This window comes from Anolis sagrei, chromosome 9 (genome assembly GCF_037176765.1).
Source record: "Anolis sagrei isolate rAnoSag1 chromosome 9, rAnoSag1.mat, whole genome shotgun sequence".
Classification (NCBI taxonomy): domain Eukaryota; kingdom Metazoa; phylum Chordata; class Lepidosauria; order Squamata; family Dactyloidae; genus Anolis; species Anolis sagrei.
The window spans coordinates 19,251,476-19,268,847 of record NC_090029.1 but is presented as its reverse complement, the minus strand read 5'-3'; the positions used below and the strand labels follow the sequence as shown (position 1 = coordinate 19,268,847).

Here is a 17,372-nt window from a genome sequence, read left to right as displayed (position 1 = left end):
CCTAAGCCACTCCTCCCACCATCTCTCGCTGGCAGTCAGCCCACAGCTTTTCTCTACAGACTACTTCTACAGAGGATTCTCTTTTCTTTCTTTTTTTTTTTGTTTCTTTTTACGACTAAAGAAACTCAGGGGGATCCATCTTGCTTTGCAGAGGAAGCTGCAGCACTCTTAGCTCTTCACACAACAGAACTGGTTTCCCTCCAGCTGCCTTGTTCAGGTTTGATTTTTTTGTTTTTGAAGCAACTCCCATGTCTTTTTGTAGCTTTTCTTTTTAAGACGTTGTTCTCTCTCCCTTGCTCTCTCTCCAGCTATGAAAACAATGTTGAATGAAAGCCAGCTGGCAGCCAGAAGACTAGACGGAGAAATGTGCACAAAGGAGCTTCCTACCACACTGTTTTCAGATCAAGGAATTGTCTGGTGGCGAGGGAGGGAGGAATCTTGACTTCTTCCTTTGCAGAACATATCAGAAAACCAAAAGGTGCCATTGCAGCCCCAAACCAAGGGTCCTGTTTACAATACTGGTGCACAACCACTGCCTACAAAGGTTGCAAGGTTGAATGATGGAGTTTTAAACCAGAATTGTCCATAAAGTTAACAAAGGACTTCAGTGTCACTTTCCATTAGTCTAGTAGCGAAAGAGATTTTGGGCCATGTCAGCCCAGTTAAATTTAAATTGCTGCTTGTGCAGCCACTACATCGGGCATGGGCAAACTTTCTAACTTGGGGGTCACATGCTAGCACTCCCTTCTTTCCAGTAGTGGAAAGAAGGAAGGAAAAGAAGGAAGGAAAGGGAGAAGGGAGGAAGGAAAGAAGGAAGGGAGAATGGAAAGGATGGAAGGAAAAAGAGGGAGAAGGAGGAGGGAGAAAAGAGGAAAGGAAGGAAAGACAAAAGGGAAGGAATGTTGAAAGGGTGAAGGGAAAGATGGAAGGAAGGGAAGGTGGAAGGAATGAGAGAAAGAAGAAAGAAAGAACAAGGGTGGAAGAGAATGGAGGGAGGGAGAAAGAGGAAGGGAGGAAAGAGAAGGAAGAAAAGATAAAAAGAGAAGGAAGGCAAGCAGGAAGGGGGAAAGGGAGAGAAGGAAGAAAAGGATGAAAGGGTAGAAGGGAATTACTAAAATGGCCTTTAAAACTCATATTCCCCCCAATCCCACCCAATATAATATTTATTTATTTCCCACCCTATCTCCCCAGGAGGACTTGACCTCCCCAAAGCCCGCCCTTTATCCTTCTACAGGTGCCTATAGACATAAAAAGGTCTTGACCTGCTTGCAGAAAGCCAGAAGGGATGGGACCACCCTGGTCTCTCTTGGGAGGGAGTTCCACAGTCTGGGAGCATGAAGTATAGAACGTCAAGGCTATGAAGTTATTATGTTCTTCCATAAGGTGTTCACTAATCCTTAAAAACTGCTTTACAAACTACCTCTGGCCATTTGTAAAAAAGAAAGCTAATTCCAAGATTATTTCAGTTCCCACTACTGAAATTATCTAAAAGAAGGGGAGAAGGAAATGTAATACTGGGATTATGGAACAATTTGAACCAAGTGTAATTTGTGTACTCTTCTTTCAATTGCAAGATTTAAAAGTAAACGCCTGTTCTACACTAACAAGTATCCCAGGGAAAGTAATTATTACATGAGACTGTTTTAAAATAATACTAGCTTCAAAGCATTCTTAGCAAAGACAGGCTAAATAATGGAATAAAATGAAATAAGCCATAAGCAATGCTTATGACTTCAGCCTCTGGAGGCAAACAGCACAGGTCAGGTTCAATAGAGGCAGCTGCAGAACAAGAGTCCAGGGCTGTCCAGGGTGTGATCTTTTCACTGACCTCATGGCTGGCTTCTCAAACAAGTCACTGGAGTATGTCAGCTTCACAGCTTGTTCCCTCCTTCCTGGAACCCACTGCACTTGGGCAGCAGCCAGGCTGGATCAAAACTATCCCCAAGGAGATCATAAATAGGCCACTCCGCTGACAGCATCAAGGCTTCCATAGCGAGAGACAGAAAAGACAAATTCTAAACATGAATGGGATGTTGCATCTCACAACCTCTGAGGATGCCTGCCATAGATGGAGGCAAAACGTCAGGAGAGAATGTTTCTGGAACATGGCCATACGGCCCGGAAAACACAAAACAATCTAGTGATTCCGGCCATGAAAGCCTTCAACAATACAAAGAAATTTAACTTTCTTAATGAAAAAAGCATGCACCTGTGAATTGCAAAGGCTAGCATAAATTTCTTTTGCATTTACTAAACTACCAGACAGTAGACTCTCAACCTCTCTCAATTCAACTGCTATGACTGGAGATAATTAAAGCCAACAAGCCTATATGGACTTAGAAGACTGCAATGCATTATCAAATACTGGTTTACAGGAACTAACTCACAAACTTTTTTCATTTTAAAAGGCAAGACAGAAACATGCACAACTTTTGAAATAAGAGGCAGAGTTTGTGTGTATCACATCACTGACTATCTTCCCACAGCTTCCGTTCCTTTTAGCTAACAACTCCAAATACTTTTAGCAAGTCTGCAAAAGCCAGCATTTTAAAAGATTATGAAAGGAAAATATAGATTTTCCTACTGTAGTAACACACAGCCAGTCAGTCCCAATAGCCTATGTGCTTACCAAATTATGAAAGAAGAGTCCGGGACAGGTATGACAGCATAAATAACGACTGTATTTCTACAAGTAACTTACAATAAATTCATTCCAAAGATGGAAAGAGATGTTTTAAGTATAAATGTTGAATATACAGAATAAGGCCAATTCTGAGGCTAGATTTTTGACATCTATAGTAAATTTCTAACTGGGAAAATGTTATGCTTTCACAATTGCAATTTTCAGCTTTTAAGCATCTCATAGCATTCCCCCTATTTCAAAAGGGAATGTATGTATGCAAGATTTTAACAGATGCTGCTGGAAGAGACAGAGGTCACAACCAAGAATTATTATAGGCTCCAAGGTCACAATACAACTGAAAAACAAACCAGGTTTTTTAAATACATGGTCATTAGACAATAGTGTGCCAATCATCTGGGGTCTCCTCTCCTCCATTCAACTATTTTCAACCTAATCCTTTGAACGTTTTCACATGAAAAGTTTTGGAAAGCAAGCATTGGCGTCCAGAACAAACACTGCCCTGAAAACCAATGACATTTCCTACTGCAAACCAACACTTGCTACAGAGATGGATTATTTCTTCTGTAAGGAGGGACATTCATAGGAAAAGTTGGCAATCTATAGATATTTTTTAAAGTGTGTGTTGCTGTGGAAACACAGAACAAAGCACAGAATAGTATCCTTCAATCATATAACTGAACTAATGCAGGGCCAAGAGTCCATTGGCAAAGCAGGTTTGTTTAAAGTATTATTTGAGCCATTATTATCACATTCAAATGCCTGTCCTTTTAACCTTAATAGCATATAAGAATCAAATTAGCCTATAAACATTAAGTCTGAAAGCCACTGAAAGCTGTTCTTTCTGATGGTGACTGAAATCCCCAATTAACATTCTAGAAATCTCAGTCACTGCCAATGTTGGTAATATATATTTCTTTCTTTAAAAAAAACCCTAAAGGCATATTTCATGGGTGAGACACTTTGTTCACAGAAGTGTAACTGCATATTGAACCCTGCATTTGAACAGCACTATCAGAAAATTGTATGACCTCCACTAGGAAGCTTCCACAAAGGCAACTCCTGAGCAGGGGTAATCCATAACAACAGAAAATGCATTAACAGATCTTGTCAAACAGCTGCGGGTTTTGTTTATGATTTTTAAGCCAATCACTTGCTGCATGTTATAGGAAAAACTGAAGTACAAGAAAAGAGCTTTTATGCTTCAATTCTGAATTCAAGAGTTCAAAGACTGGGAAGTACTGGGTTTAGAGATTCTCCCGTGAATTCCCAAAGATATGCTAAACCTCTCTCAGAAGTGGGAATGCTGGGGGCAAGCAGAAAGACAAAAGGGACATGTCTTACTGTACACCAAAAGACTTTGAGCAAAATCACCCCCCTCATCGCACCAAGCAATCAACTGGCAATCACATGTGCCTTTCACCTTAAGAACAGACAAGCATCCCGAGCTCTGGGGATTACCTGGGAAGGAATCCCACTGGAGCATTGCAGCGCACCCAAATACCTGGGAGTCACCCTGGACCGTGCTCTGACCTACAAAAAGCGCTGCCTGAACATCAAGCAAAAAGTGGGTGCTAGAAACAATATCATACGAAAGCTGACTGGCACAACCTGGGGATCACAACCAAACAAAGTGAAGACATCTGCCCTTGCGCTATGCTACTCTGCTGCTGAGTAAGCATGCCCTGTGTGGAACACATCTCACCACGCTAAAACGTGGATGTGGCTCTTAATGAGACATGCCGCATTATCACGGGGTGTCTGCGCCCTACACCACTGGAGAAATTACACTGTTTAGTCGGCATTGCACCACCTGACATCCACCAGGAAGTAGCAGCCAGTAGTGAAAGGACCAAGGCAGTGACATCTCCAGCTCATCCCTTGTTTGGGTATCAGCCAGCACATCAACGACTTAAATCAAGAAATAGTTTTCTAAGATCTACAGAGACACTCGCTGGAACACCCCAGCAAGCGAGAGTCCAAAAGTGGCAGGCTCAATCCCAGAACATCAAGCAATGGCTGATACCAAATGAGAGACTCCCCCCTGGGCACACAGAAGACTGGGCAACTTAGAAGGCGCTGAACAGACTGCACTCTGGCAACACGAGATGCAGAGCCAGCCTTAAGAAATGGGGCTACAAAGTGGAATCCACGACATGCAAGTGTGGAGAAGAACAATCCTCTGACCACCTACTGCAATGCAGCCTGGGCCCTGCTACATGCACAATGGAGGACCTCCTTGCGGCAACACCAGAGGCACTCCAAGTGGCCAGGTACTGGTCAAAGGACATTTAATCAACTACCAAGCTTGCAAACTTTGTGTTTTGTCTGTCTGTTCGTTTGTTTGTTTGTTTTGTTAAAAATGTAATACAAATGTTTGATTGCTCCTGACATGATAAATAAATAAATACTGTACACCAAAAGACTTAGAGCAAAATCACCCCCCTCATCACACCAAGCAATCACCTGGCTGTGGTTCTGACCTGCTGTGCCACTTCCCCACTAAAAAGTGCCCTTTACGCAAGCCATTACTGTTTCTCAATACATACCAGCAACTGAACCCAGTTAAACTATCACCTGCTTCCACAAGGGTCACCGGAGGCCCTCTTGCCTTTTCAATGAATTGCACATAATTAGCTTGAAGCTGTTTATTACCCAGGCAGACACCTGAAAAGAAACATTATTTTCATAGCTTTCCAGCAGCAGCTCACCTGGAACAATAAGCATGCTGTATTTATAAAAATCTTGGCTGCACAGAAATAGAAGACTTACTGTAATGCTGTTACTTGAAACACAAAAAAGAGTTGTCAAGTAAAACATGTTTATAATATAATTATGTTACGCATTATTATGCCAGGTGTGGTGCTAAGACCCAACCCCCATCATTGATATATAGGTTTAAGCCTGCTGAAGGGCAAAGGAAAAAGTGACAAGGAAACAATTTAGCATGGCTTCTAAGTAGATGTTTGCTCAGAAGCAATACATCCCTAAGAACAAAGTATTTAACACTGAGTAAAACAAATACAGTTTAGTTCCCCACCTCCAGAAGACTCCTCTGAACCTCTCCTCAAACCAATCTCATCTTCAAAGCTCTTCACAGGCATGAACCCAGCTTCAAAGGTCAGGCAAAAGGGGATAGCAAAGAGAGACCATGGCAGCACATTAAAAAAAAAACAGCTGTGAAGTCCAAAATAACTATTGACTTAAATGTATGCTTTTCGTCAAGTGAATAGATCAACTTGGTCACTGCTGTAGTAAGGAAAAACATGTAGCATGAAAATATTTACAGGGAAAGGAAAACCAGAGTGTTCATTTTTTTCCCCACCAAATATTTTGGGGATGCTTTCCCTTATCACCTCCACCGGTGTCACATAAGAAAACATGTTTTAAAGATGGAACAAATGTCAATTTATAACACTATTTGAACAAATACTGTATAACCAAAATATTTCAGAAAAGAAATTGTGATCCCTGGTGCCACAATGGGTTAAACCGCTTAACTTACTGACCAAAAGCTTGGCAGTTCGAATCCGGGGAGTGGGGTGAGCTCCCACTATTCGCGCTAGCTTCTGCCAACCTAGCAGTTCTAAAACATGCAAATGTGAGTAGATCAATAGGTACTGCTTCTGCGGGAAGGTGACGGCACTCCATGCAGTCATGCTGGCCACATGACCTTGGAGATGCCTATGGACAAAGTCGGCTCTTCGACTTAGAAATGGAGATGAGCACCACTCCCCAGAGTCTGACACTACAAGACTTAATGTCAGGGGAAACCTTTACCTTTATTATATGTCATCCATATGCCAAATGTAAGCACATCCGTTTCTGATTTATTGGTGATAAGATAAATTAGTCCACCCTTGGTTATGCCGTGTCAAATTGTCCCTAACTACATGTATATATTGGTATTTTCTACTAGAAGATGCCAAAAATACATTCAATTTAAAAAAAAAATAGGTTACAAAGCTAAGTTTAGAATAGTTTCAAACATAAAACTATTCAAATAGGGAAAAGTAGAGTACTATAATCAAGCAGAAATTAAAACTAGCTGAAGATCAATATGTTTGAAATAAAATTATGCACAGTACTCTTTAAATTTATCAGAAAATGGAATGTTGAACGGAATGATGCCAGAGAATCAGTGGGACCATTAAACATCAAGGTCTATGATTTTTCATCTCACAATTGGGATTTTGCAAGGGGAAAAAAGCTACTGCAGTTCTTTAATCTATCTTGAAACAAAGGTTCTGAGATTTACCTCAACTGGCAAGTTTAAAAATCTGTCACCCAGACTAGGTAAGAAGTCAAACATACTGTTCTTCTATTAAACTTAGGAAGGTGGCTTTTAACACCAATTTTCCTTTAAAAAAAAATATTTCTAACATGATCCTGGAATTAAAATGCAGATGAGCTTGACTGAAATTCAAGGCAAATTGGGGCAGAGGTCAGATTTGATAAACATATGAATGTGAGGTACAGGAAAAGTGTACTTCACAAATTTTACTCAGGAGTATGAGTTTAAGACAGTGGTTCTCAACTTGTGGGTCCCCAGGTGTTTTGTCCTACAACTCCTAGAAATCCCAGCTGTTAGGATTTCTGGGCATTGAAGGCCAATGGGCATTGAAGGCCAATGGGCACTGAAGGACCCACAGGTGGAAAACCACTGGTTTGAGACCTCAGAGGCATAATCTGATCCTAGATAATCAATTCTCCTACATAATGTGGTTGTTTAGATTTCCATTACTATCACAAGCACAAGGAACACAACTTTAACTACCAACTACACTACCTCATAAATTTGAAAGAGTAATCAAGTTTTGATTTTCAAAATGTGCTCACACATAACTACATCTAAAAATTATAAATCCATTTTGCTGAGATTAAAAAGATATAACCTATCCTAACCCCATAAAGCAGAGCAAAGTATGAAGCAAGTAATTTTTCACAACAATAGCTATTACATAGAAGATGCAACAGCAACTGAATACACTGGTGCACAAACACACAGAAAAAAATGGAAGCACCTAGCAATGACCAGATTGACATCAACCTGGATTGTGTGCATGGGGTGTTTCAAACTACCCATTCATTTCTTTTGGCAGCAGTAATGAACTGTTAAGCGACTCCTCACTACCTCTGAGAATGCTTGCCATAGATACAGGCGAAACGTCAGGAGAGAATGCCTCTAGAACATGGCCATATAGCCCGAAAAAACCTACTACAATCCACTGTTAAGCGACTTCCTTCTTCCCATCAAGGACACCACTGAGGAACTATCATTTCCTACTCTAAGAGCAGGAATACTTCACAGACAGAAGCACAGCCCACATTATGTGAAGCAGTAAAGACATCAAGGAACACTGCAGGGACAAGGCAGCTTTTAATATTAGGTTCTCAATATAGCATACAGGACTGACATATGACTTGTTCTGAACACCATCCATGATTCTGTGCCATTCAGAGGCACTGAGAAGAACTGTTAGGCTGCAGTAACCTAAACATTAAAGGCAAGCAATGATTTCTTTCAGGCAAAGATGTTTTACAAGATTGGCACTCATTCTCAACGGGCTATAGCTAAGTCAGGCTAAATATTGCATTTTATTATACTGGCAAGTGAACCAAGTACAGAAGCAACCTTGGTTCTTTATAAATAGATGTCAAAAAGGAAATATATACAGACCTATCATGTCTAACACACCTTGGCAGATGTATACTACCTTGTGTTTTGACTACCTGAATACTTTGGACTCGTTTATCCCTACCTGATGCCATCAAACAATGCTTTGTTTAAATACATGTTGTGACTGATGAAACAACAGAGAGAGAACTTTTGTGTTACATCAGACCAACAGAATATTTCCAACAATATATTCATGGATTGTTGTAGGTTTCGGGCTATATGGCCATGTTCTAGAGGCATTCTCTCCTGATGTTTCGCCTGCATCTATGGCAAGCATCCTCAGAGGTAGTGATGTCTGTTGGAACTAGGAAAATTGGTTTATATATCTGTGGAATGACCAGGGTGGGACAAAGAACTCTTGTCTGTTGAAGCAAAGTGTGAATGTTTCAACTGACCACCTTGATTAGCATGTGATGGCCTGGCAGTGCCTAGGGCAATCTTTTGTTGGGAGCTGGTTAGATGTCCCTGATATGTTCATGCCTAGGATCATCAGTTGCCAGTTCCCATATGATAGCATCCTCACTGAATTCATGTAGAAAATGGGTGGGACCAGGTTATAGTTGGGCTGCAGCCAATTGGCTATGACACAAAGTGCCTTAGTAAGCCTACAATAACGATAGCTCCAAGAAGTCCTCCATGGCTGCAGAACAATTAAATGGATATATACACTAAGGTTTACATAAATTAACACGAGGCAGCAGTGGTCTGGATGTCTCACACTTCTAAGGAAACAGCAGAGATTGCTCTGATTTCTAAAATGCTCCCAAGCAACAAGGAACAATCACAATGTCAAATGTATCCAATCACAGAAACCCACACACTTCCTGGCAAAAGCCTTGCGGCCTCAAATGACATCCTCATGGTGACCCTGTTCATGCCCTCTGTGCATCAAAGGCTCCACACTCAACAGAAAGGAACCCGTCACACTCTGGGCTGTCACTGCACATGCTTTCACATCTAGACCAGCCTCAGCCACACAATCATCCATCGGCTGCTTTTAACAAAATAGGGATGCAGCAATCTGTGCTAAGGGGCATAAGATTGTATGTGTGTGTGTTCTTTTTTTTTTTTACAGCAGCCTTAAGAAAGCCAATCTCCTCACAACAAATAAACAACATTTGTGCCCAGATATCACTTCTGATCATAGGTGTATTTTACAAAATGATGTGTGTCACTCCCCCAATCTCAGGAGGGACCCCTTCTACCCTGACATATAAAAACCCCGTTATCTGCTTTGAACTGGATAATATAGTGCTGTAGACTCACGTAATCCAGTTCAAGGCAGATAATGTGGATTATCTGCTTTGATAATCTGGATTATATGGCAGTGTAAAAGAGCCCTTTGAGAAGAGAAGGTCGAGAGGGGATGTGATAGCTACATGTAAGTATCTGAAAGGATGTCCCACTGAGGAGGGGATAAGCTTGTTTTCTGCGACTCTAGACACCAGTACACAATGAAGCAACAGATTCAATCTTCAGGCAAAGAGATTCCACCTAAACATAAGGAAGAACTTCCTGATGGTAAGCACTGTTTGGCAGTGGAATATGCTGCCTGGGAGTCCAATGGAGTCTCCTTCTTTGGAGGTTTTTTAACGGATAGTACAATATCAGTGTTATATGTTACTATATTGTACTCTACCATTATATTGTAATATTAATATACAATAATAGAAAATAGAGGGAGAAACCGTGGAGGCCGTGACAGACTTTGTATTTCTAGGTGCAAAGATTACTTCAGATGCAGACTGTAGCCAGGAAATCAGAAGACGCTTACTTCTTGGGAGGAGAGCAATGTCCAGTCTCGATAAAATAGTGAAGAGTAGAGACATCAGACTGGCAACAAAGATCCGCCTAGTCAAAGCCATGGTATTCCCTGTAGTCACCTACGGATGTGAGAGCTGGACCTTAGGGAAGGCTGAGCGAAGGAAGATCGATGCTTTTGAGCTGTGGTGCTGGAGGAAAGTGCTGAGAGTGCCTTGGACTGCGAGAAGATCCAACCAGTCCATCCTCCAGGAAATAAAACCCGACTGCTCACTGGAGGGAAAGATACTAGAGACAAAGTTGAAGTATTTTGGCCACATCATGAGGAGACAGGAAAGCCTAGAGAAGACAATTATGCTGGGGAAAGTGGAAGGCAAAAGGAAGAGGGGCCGACCAAAGGCAAGATGGATGGATGGCATCCTTGAAGTGACTGGACTGACCTTGAGGGAGCTGGGGGTGGTAACGGCCGACAGGAAGCTCTGGCGTAGGCTGGTCCATGAGGTCACGAAGAGTCGGAGACGACTGAACGAATGAACAACAACAAACATGTAATATAAAATATATAATTTTAATATTGTATTGTTGGCCACAGTAGTCTATGCTCTAGTCACATCCCATATAGACTACTGCAATGCGCTCTACGTGGGGCTACCTTTGAAGACTGTTCGGAAGCTTCAAATGGTCCAACGGGCAGCAGTCAGGTTGTTAACATGAGCAGCGCTCAGGGAGCACCCAACTCCTCCGTTGCGCCAGCTCCACTGGTTGCCAGTTTGCTACCGGGCACAATTCAAAGTGCTGGCTTTAGCCTATAAAGCCCTAAACAATTCCGGCCCAGCTTACCTGTCCGGATGCATCTTTCCCTATATATCATCTAGGTGCTTAAGATCGTCTGATGAGGCCCTGCTGTCGGTCTCGCCTTTGCAGATGCGATTAGCAGGAACGAGAGACAGGGCCTTCTAAGTGGTGGCTCCTTGGCTACGGAACGTCCTCCCAAGGGATATTAGATCACCTCCCTCCCTCCTAACATTTCAAAAGAGAGTCAAAACCTGACTGTTTGAGCAGGCATTTGTAGACGAAGTGTAACAGATTAATTGAGATCCACGGAACGATTGGACAATGCGACGGAAAAATGATTTTAGTGATGAGGCACTGAGGACTTGTGCTTCATGATTTTTATTATTTTATTGCTTTTATGTGGTTTATAGTATATGTAATGTTTTAAACTGTATTTATGTTGTTTGGGGGCATTGACTGCCGACTGTAAACCGCCTCAAGTCACCTTTGGCTTGAGAGGGGCAGTATATAAATATGGTAAATAGATAAATAGTTATTATTATATTGTATTATATTATAATATTATAAATAGTGTATGTATATACAATATATTATATATTATATCGAGCTTAAAAATAAATAAAAATAATCTTGATAAAATAGTGAAGAGTAGAGACATCACACTGGCAACAAAGATCCACATCGTTAAAGCAATGGTATTCCACATAGTCACCTACGGATGTGAGAGCTAGACAAGAAGGAAGGCTGTGCGAAGGAAGAGAGATGCTTTTGAACTGTGGTGTTGGAGGAAAGTTCTGAGAGTGCCTTGGACCATGTGAAGATCCAACCAGTCCATACTTCAGGAAATAAAGCCCGACTGCTCATTGGAGGAAAGAATAGTAGAGGCCAAGAGGAAGTACTTTGGCCACATCATGAGAAGAAAGGAAAGCTTAGAGAAGACAATGAGGCTGGAGAAAATGGAAGGAAAAAGGAAGAGGGGCTGACCAAGAGCAAGATGGATGGATGATATCCTTGAGTGACTGGATTGACCTTGAAGGAGCTGGGGTTGATGACGGCCAACAGGGAGCTCTGGCCTGGGCTGGTCCATGAGGTCACGAAGAGTCGGAAACGACTGAACAAATGAACAACAAGGTGGACAATTGCCTCCAACAGACAGTTCTTTCTCCCACCCGGCACATCCTTCCAGGCAGGAAACAAGCAGGGCCAGTTAACACCTCCTAACAAAGGATTCCTCGCAGGTAAGAAGCAGCCAGGCTTTGAAGCTGCAAGGCCATTCAATGCTAATCGAGGTGGACAATTGCAACACCTGCCTGAAAGTGACAAGAGTTCTTTCTCCCACCCTGGACATCATTTTATGTCGTGCATTTGGCCTGCCCAAAATTCTGCATTATGTTATTTTACACTTATTTTATCTGAATGTTTTATTTACTTTGTGATGTTATTTTTATTGTTCTGTATTTTATTTTGCTGTAATGTATCGCCGGGCCTGGTCTCGTGTAAGCCGCTCCGAGTCCCTTTTGGGGAGATGGTGGCGGGGTATAAATAAAGGATTATTATTATTATTATTATTATTATTATTATATACTAGCCATCCCCCGCCACACGTTGCTGTGGCCCAATCTGTGCATATGTGTTTTGTGTGTGTATATAAGTGTGTGTGTATATTTGTGTATATATGTGGTTTGGCAAATGCGTTGTAATGTATTTTTTAATGGCTTTTTAAGTCTCTTCTGCTGTGTTTTTCAGTCTTTTTATGAGTGATGGTCACTCGTTGGCCTGAGAGGTGTCTTGTGTCCAATTTGGTGTTAATTCCCCCAGTGGTTCTTATGTTAACCCCACAAATTAACGTGACATTTTTATTTATATAGATACTCGCTATCCCCTTCCATGCCTTGGCCCACTTCTATCGGTGTTGGGGTTCAGAATGCTCTTTGTAGGTGAACTATAAATCTCAGCAACTACAACTCCCAAATGTCAAGATTCTATTTTCCCCAAACTCCACCAGTGTTCATATTTGGGCATATTGAGTATTCGTGTAGATCAGGGGTCCTCAAACTTTGTAAACAGAGGGCCAGGTTACAGTCCCTCAAACTGTTGGAGGGCTGGATTATAATTGGAAAAAAACTTGAATGAATTCCTATGCACACTACACATATCTTATTTGTAGTGCAAAAACCACTTAAAACAATGCAATAATTAAAATGGAGAACAATTTTAACAAATATATATTTATTAGTATTTCAATGGGAAGTGTGGGCCTGCTTTTGGCTGATGAGATAGGGTTGTTGTTGTTGTTGTTGTTGTTGTTGTTGTTGTGTGCTTTCAAGTCGTTACAGACTTAGGTTGATCCTAAGCGAGGGCCGGGTAAATGACCTTGGAGGGCTGCATTCGGCCCCCTGTCCTTAGTTTGAGGACCCCTGGTGTAGAGTTTGGTCCAGACTCATCATTGTTTGAGTCCACAGTGATCTCTGGATGTAGGTGAACTACAACTCCAAAACCAAAGGACACTGCCCACCAAACCCTTCCAGTATTTTCTGTTGGTCATGGGAGAGCTGTGTGCCAAGTTTGGTTCAGTTCCATCGTCGGTGGGGTTCAGAATGCTCTATGATTGTAGGTGAACCATAATTCCCAGCAACTACAACTCCCAAATGACAAATTCGTGTTTTTTTTTTAGTGGAGAACATACATTGGGTTGTTAGGTGTCTTGTGTCCAAATTTGGTGTCGATTCGTCCAGTGGTTTTTGAGTTTTGTTAATCCCACAAATGAACATTACATTTTTATTTATATAGATGAGTCTACAGAGCCCATCTCAAACTCTTTTTTTTTTTTTGAGTGGAGAACATACATTGGGTTGTTAGGGGTTGTTGTTGTTGTTCATTCATTCAGTCTCCGACTCTTCATGACTTCATGGACCAGCCCACGCCAGAGCTCTCTGTCGGCCGTTACCACCCCCAGCTCCTTCAAGGTCAGTCCAGTCACTTCAAGGATGCCATTCATCCACCTTGCCCTTGGTCGGCCCCTCTTCCTTTTACCTTCCCCTTTCCCCAGCATAATTGTCTTCTCTAGACTTTGCTGTCTCCTCATGATGTGGCCAAAGTACTTCATCTTGGCCTCTACTCTCCTTCCCTCCAATGAGCAGTCGGGCTTTATTTCCTGGAGGATGGACTGGTTGGATCTTCTCGCAGTCCAAGGCACTCTCAGAACTTTCCTCCAACACCACAGCTCAAAAGCATCGATCTTCCTTCGCTCAGCCTTTCCTAAGGTCCAGCTCTCGCATCCGTAGGTTACTACAGGGAAGACCATGGCTTTGACTAGGCGGATCTTTGTTGCCAGTGTGATGTCTCTACTCTTTACTATTTTATCGAGATTGGACATTGCTCTCCTCCCAAGAAGGAAGCGTCTTCTGATTTCCTGGCCACAGTCTGCATCTGCAGTAATCTTTGCACCTAGAAATACAAAGTCTGTCACGGCCTCCACATTTTCTCCCTCTATTTTCCAGTTGTCAATCATTCTTGTTGCAATGATCTTGGTTTTTTTTTTTTTATGTTTAACTACAACCCAGCTTTTGCATTTTCTTCTTTCACCTTGATTAGAAGGCCCCTCAGCTCCTCCTCGCTTTTGGCCATCAAAGTGGTATCATCTGCATATTTAAGGTTGTTCATGTTACTTCCAGCAATTTTAACTTCAGCCTTGCATTCGTCAAGCCCCTGTAATCTTTGCACCTAGAAATACAAAGTCTGTCACGGCCTCCACATTTTCTCCCTCTACTTTCTAGTTGTCAATCATTCTTGTTGCCATAATCTTGGTTTTTTTTTTTATGTTTAGCTGCAACCCAGCTTGTTAGGGGTATTGTTGGCAGTCTTCAGAAAGAACTTGAAGACCTGGCTGTTCCGATGTGTCTTCCCAGATTAGGAAATCTCCAATACCAAGTCCCATAAGCACTTTATTAGAACTAAGATTGCTGCACACCGCACACTGCACTTGCCCTATAATGCCTTATATACCACCTGTCACATCAGCACTTTTAATCCTGTACCCATTACTCTGACCTGGCCCAGTTTATTTTATTGTGTTTTAGTGTATTGTTATTGCCTGTTGTTTATTATGCTTTACTGTTTTAATTTGCTTAGGTTTTGTATTGTTATATTGTGTATTAAGGCCTTGGCCTTTGTAAGCCGCATCGAGTCCTTCGGGAGATGTTAGCGGGGTACAAATAAAGTTTAATAATAATAATAATAATCGTGTCCAAATTTGGTGCCAATTGCCCCAGTGGTTTTTGAGTTCTGTGAATACCACAAACGAACATTACATTTTTATTTATATAGATGTAAGAATTTGTGTCCTGGCATTGAATGTTTGCTGTAGATATGCTGTGCTCCACCCTGAGTCCCTTGAGTTGGGGTGAGAAGGGAGGGATATCAATGTTTTAAATAAATAAACAAACAAATAACCTGGGGTGAGATGCTGGGATCAAGAGGCAGTGTGGAAGGGCCCAGACCCAGCCTTCCTCGCCTGACAGAAGGGTCGATGCAGAGGGTTGGGAGAGACAGCCAGGGCCAGGCAGCCCAGCCCCATCCTGCCATACTTCCTCTTCCTCCTCTTCCTTTTCCTCTTCCCTTTTGCAGGGATATTGATTCTGAGGGCAGTGAGGTGAAGCGTGGGCCAGACCCCCCTCCCCCTCCCCTCCTCCCCCCGCCTTTCCTGCGGCCTAGCGAGAGGCACAGAGAAGGCAGGCCTGGGCCTAGCGTGCCTCTCGGCCGCCATGAGGGAAGGAGAGACACACAGAGACAGAGACAGAGAGAGGCCGGTCCCAGCGCGCCCGCCCCGCCCGCCGCCATTCTCCCCCCTCAGACTCACCCTCAGGTTCCGGCCTCCATGGAGCCTCCATGGAGCCGACGACGACGCCTCCTCTTCCGCCGCCGACGACGCCTCAAGGCCCCATGACCGCCGCCACAGCCGCCGCCGCCTGAGGAGAAGGAGGCGCGAGGACAGCCAGGGACGGGAGGGAGGGGGGGGGTTGTGCGCGCCCCCGCGCCTCGGCTCGCGCGCTCGCTCTCTCACACTCCCTACCCCTCTCTCTCTCTCGTGGACGCGCACGCAGCCCTCCCGAAAGGAGGCCGGGCAAAGCAGCGTGGAGCCAAGAGCCCGGATCTGCGGCTGGAAGGAAAACCCGGAATCTGGATTTTTCGGAAGGCGGGGAAAGGGAAAACCTGGGAGAAGGATTCTCTCTCTTTCTCCTTCCCCTTGAAAGAAAACCCGGGGCGGAGTTCTGAGGCTGGATCTACCTTGCCCTCCATGATAATAATAATAATAATAATAATAATAATAATAATAATAATAATATGGATGGACGGCATCCTTGAAGTGACTGGACTGACCTTGAAGGAGCTGGGGGTGGTGACGGCCGACAGGGAGCTCTGGCGTGGGCTGGTCCATGAGGTCACAAAGAGTCGGAGACGACTGAACGAATGAACAACAACAAATAATAATCATCAACATCATCTATATCTATGTGTTGTTGTTCATTCGTTCAGTCGTCTCCGACTCTTCGTGATCTCATGGACCAGCCTACGCCAGAGCTCCCTGTCGGCCGTTACCACCCCCAGCTCCTTCAAGGTCAGTCCAGTCACTTCAAGGATGCCATCCATCCATCTTGCCCTTGGTCGGCCCCTCTTCCTTTTGCCTTCCACTTTCCCCAGCATAATTGTCTTCTCTAGGCTTTGCTGTCTCCTCATGATGTGGCCAAAGTACGCATCTATATCTATATACCTGTTTATATATATCATCTATACACCTTATTCTGCATAGAATTATGGAAAAAATAGACCCATGTCTGATTCCACAGCAAGCTGGCTTCAGGAAAGGCAAAAGCTACACATCTCAAGTGCTGAACCTGACTCAGCACATAGAAGATGGCTTTGAAAGGCAGCCGATCTCAGGAGCTGTCTTCATAGACCTGTCGGCGGCTTATGATACTGTGAACCACCGCCTCCTCCTGATAAAAATGTATAATATCACAAAGGACTACCACCTCACCTGCCTCAAAGGAAACCTGCTACAAAACAGGAGCTTTTTTGTTGAGTTCCAGGGCCAGAGAAGCAGATGGCGAAAACAGAAGAATGGCCTGCCTCAGGGGAGCGTGCTTGCTCCATCCATGTTCAACATCTACACAAATGATCAGCCACTGCCAGAAGGGACAGAGAGTTTCATCTATGCTGATGATCGTGCCATTACTGCTCAAGCAGGGAGCTTTGGGATGGTAGAACAGAAGCTTTCCGAAGCTCTAGGTGCCCTTACTGCCTATTACAGGGAAAACCAGCTGATCCCCAACCCATCTAAAACACAGACATGTGCCTTTCACCTTAAGAACAAACAAGCATCCCGAGCTCTGAGGATTATTACCTGGGAAGGAATCCCACTGGAGCATTGCAGCACACCGAAATACCTGGGAGTCACTCTGGACTGTGCTCTGACCTACAAGAAGCACTGCCTGA

The 17,372-nt window shown here is 43.2% G+C and overlaps 1 protein-coding gene across 3 annotated transcripts in view; it reads right to left on the bottom strand.

Moving 5' to 3' along the window:
* Positions 1–16,033, bottom strand: part of ZNF609 (zinc finger protein 609) — an 83,812-nt gene extending 67,779 nt beyond the window's left edge. For 2 of the 3 annotated variants that reach the window (XM_060755595.2, XM_060755594.2), the window contains exon 1: positions 15,736–16,032. The gene's annotated coding sequence lies outside the window, so the exon portion shown is untranslated. Of the gene's footprint in view, positions 1–15,735 lie in introns of all 3 variants that reach the window. The other variant, XM_060755596.2, reaches the window with a different exon arrangement.
* Between the last annotated feature and the right edge of the window lie 1,339 nt (positions 16,034–17,372).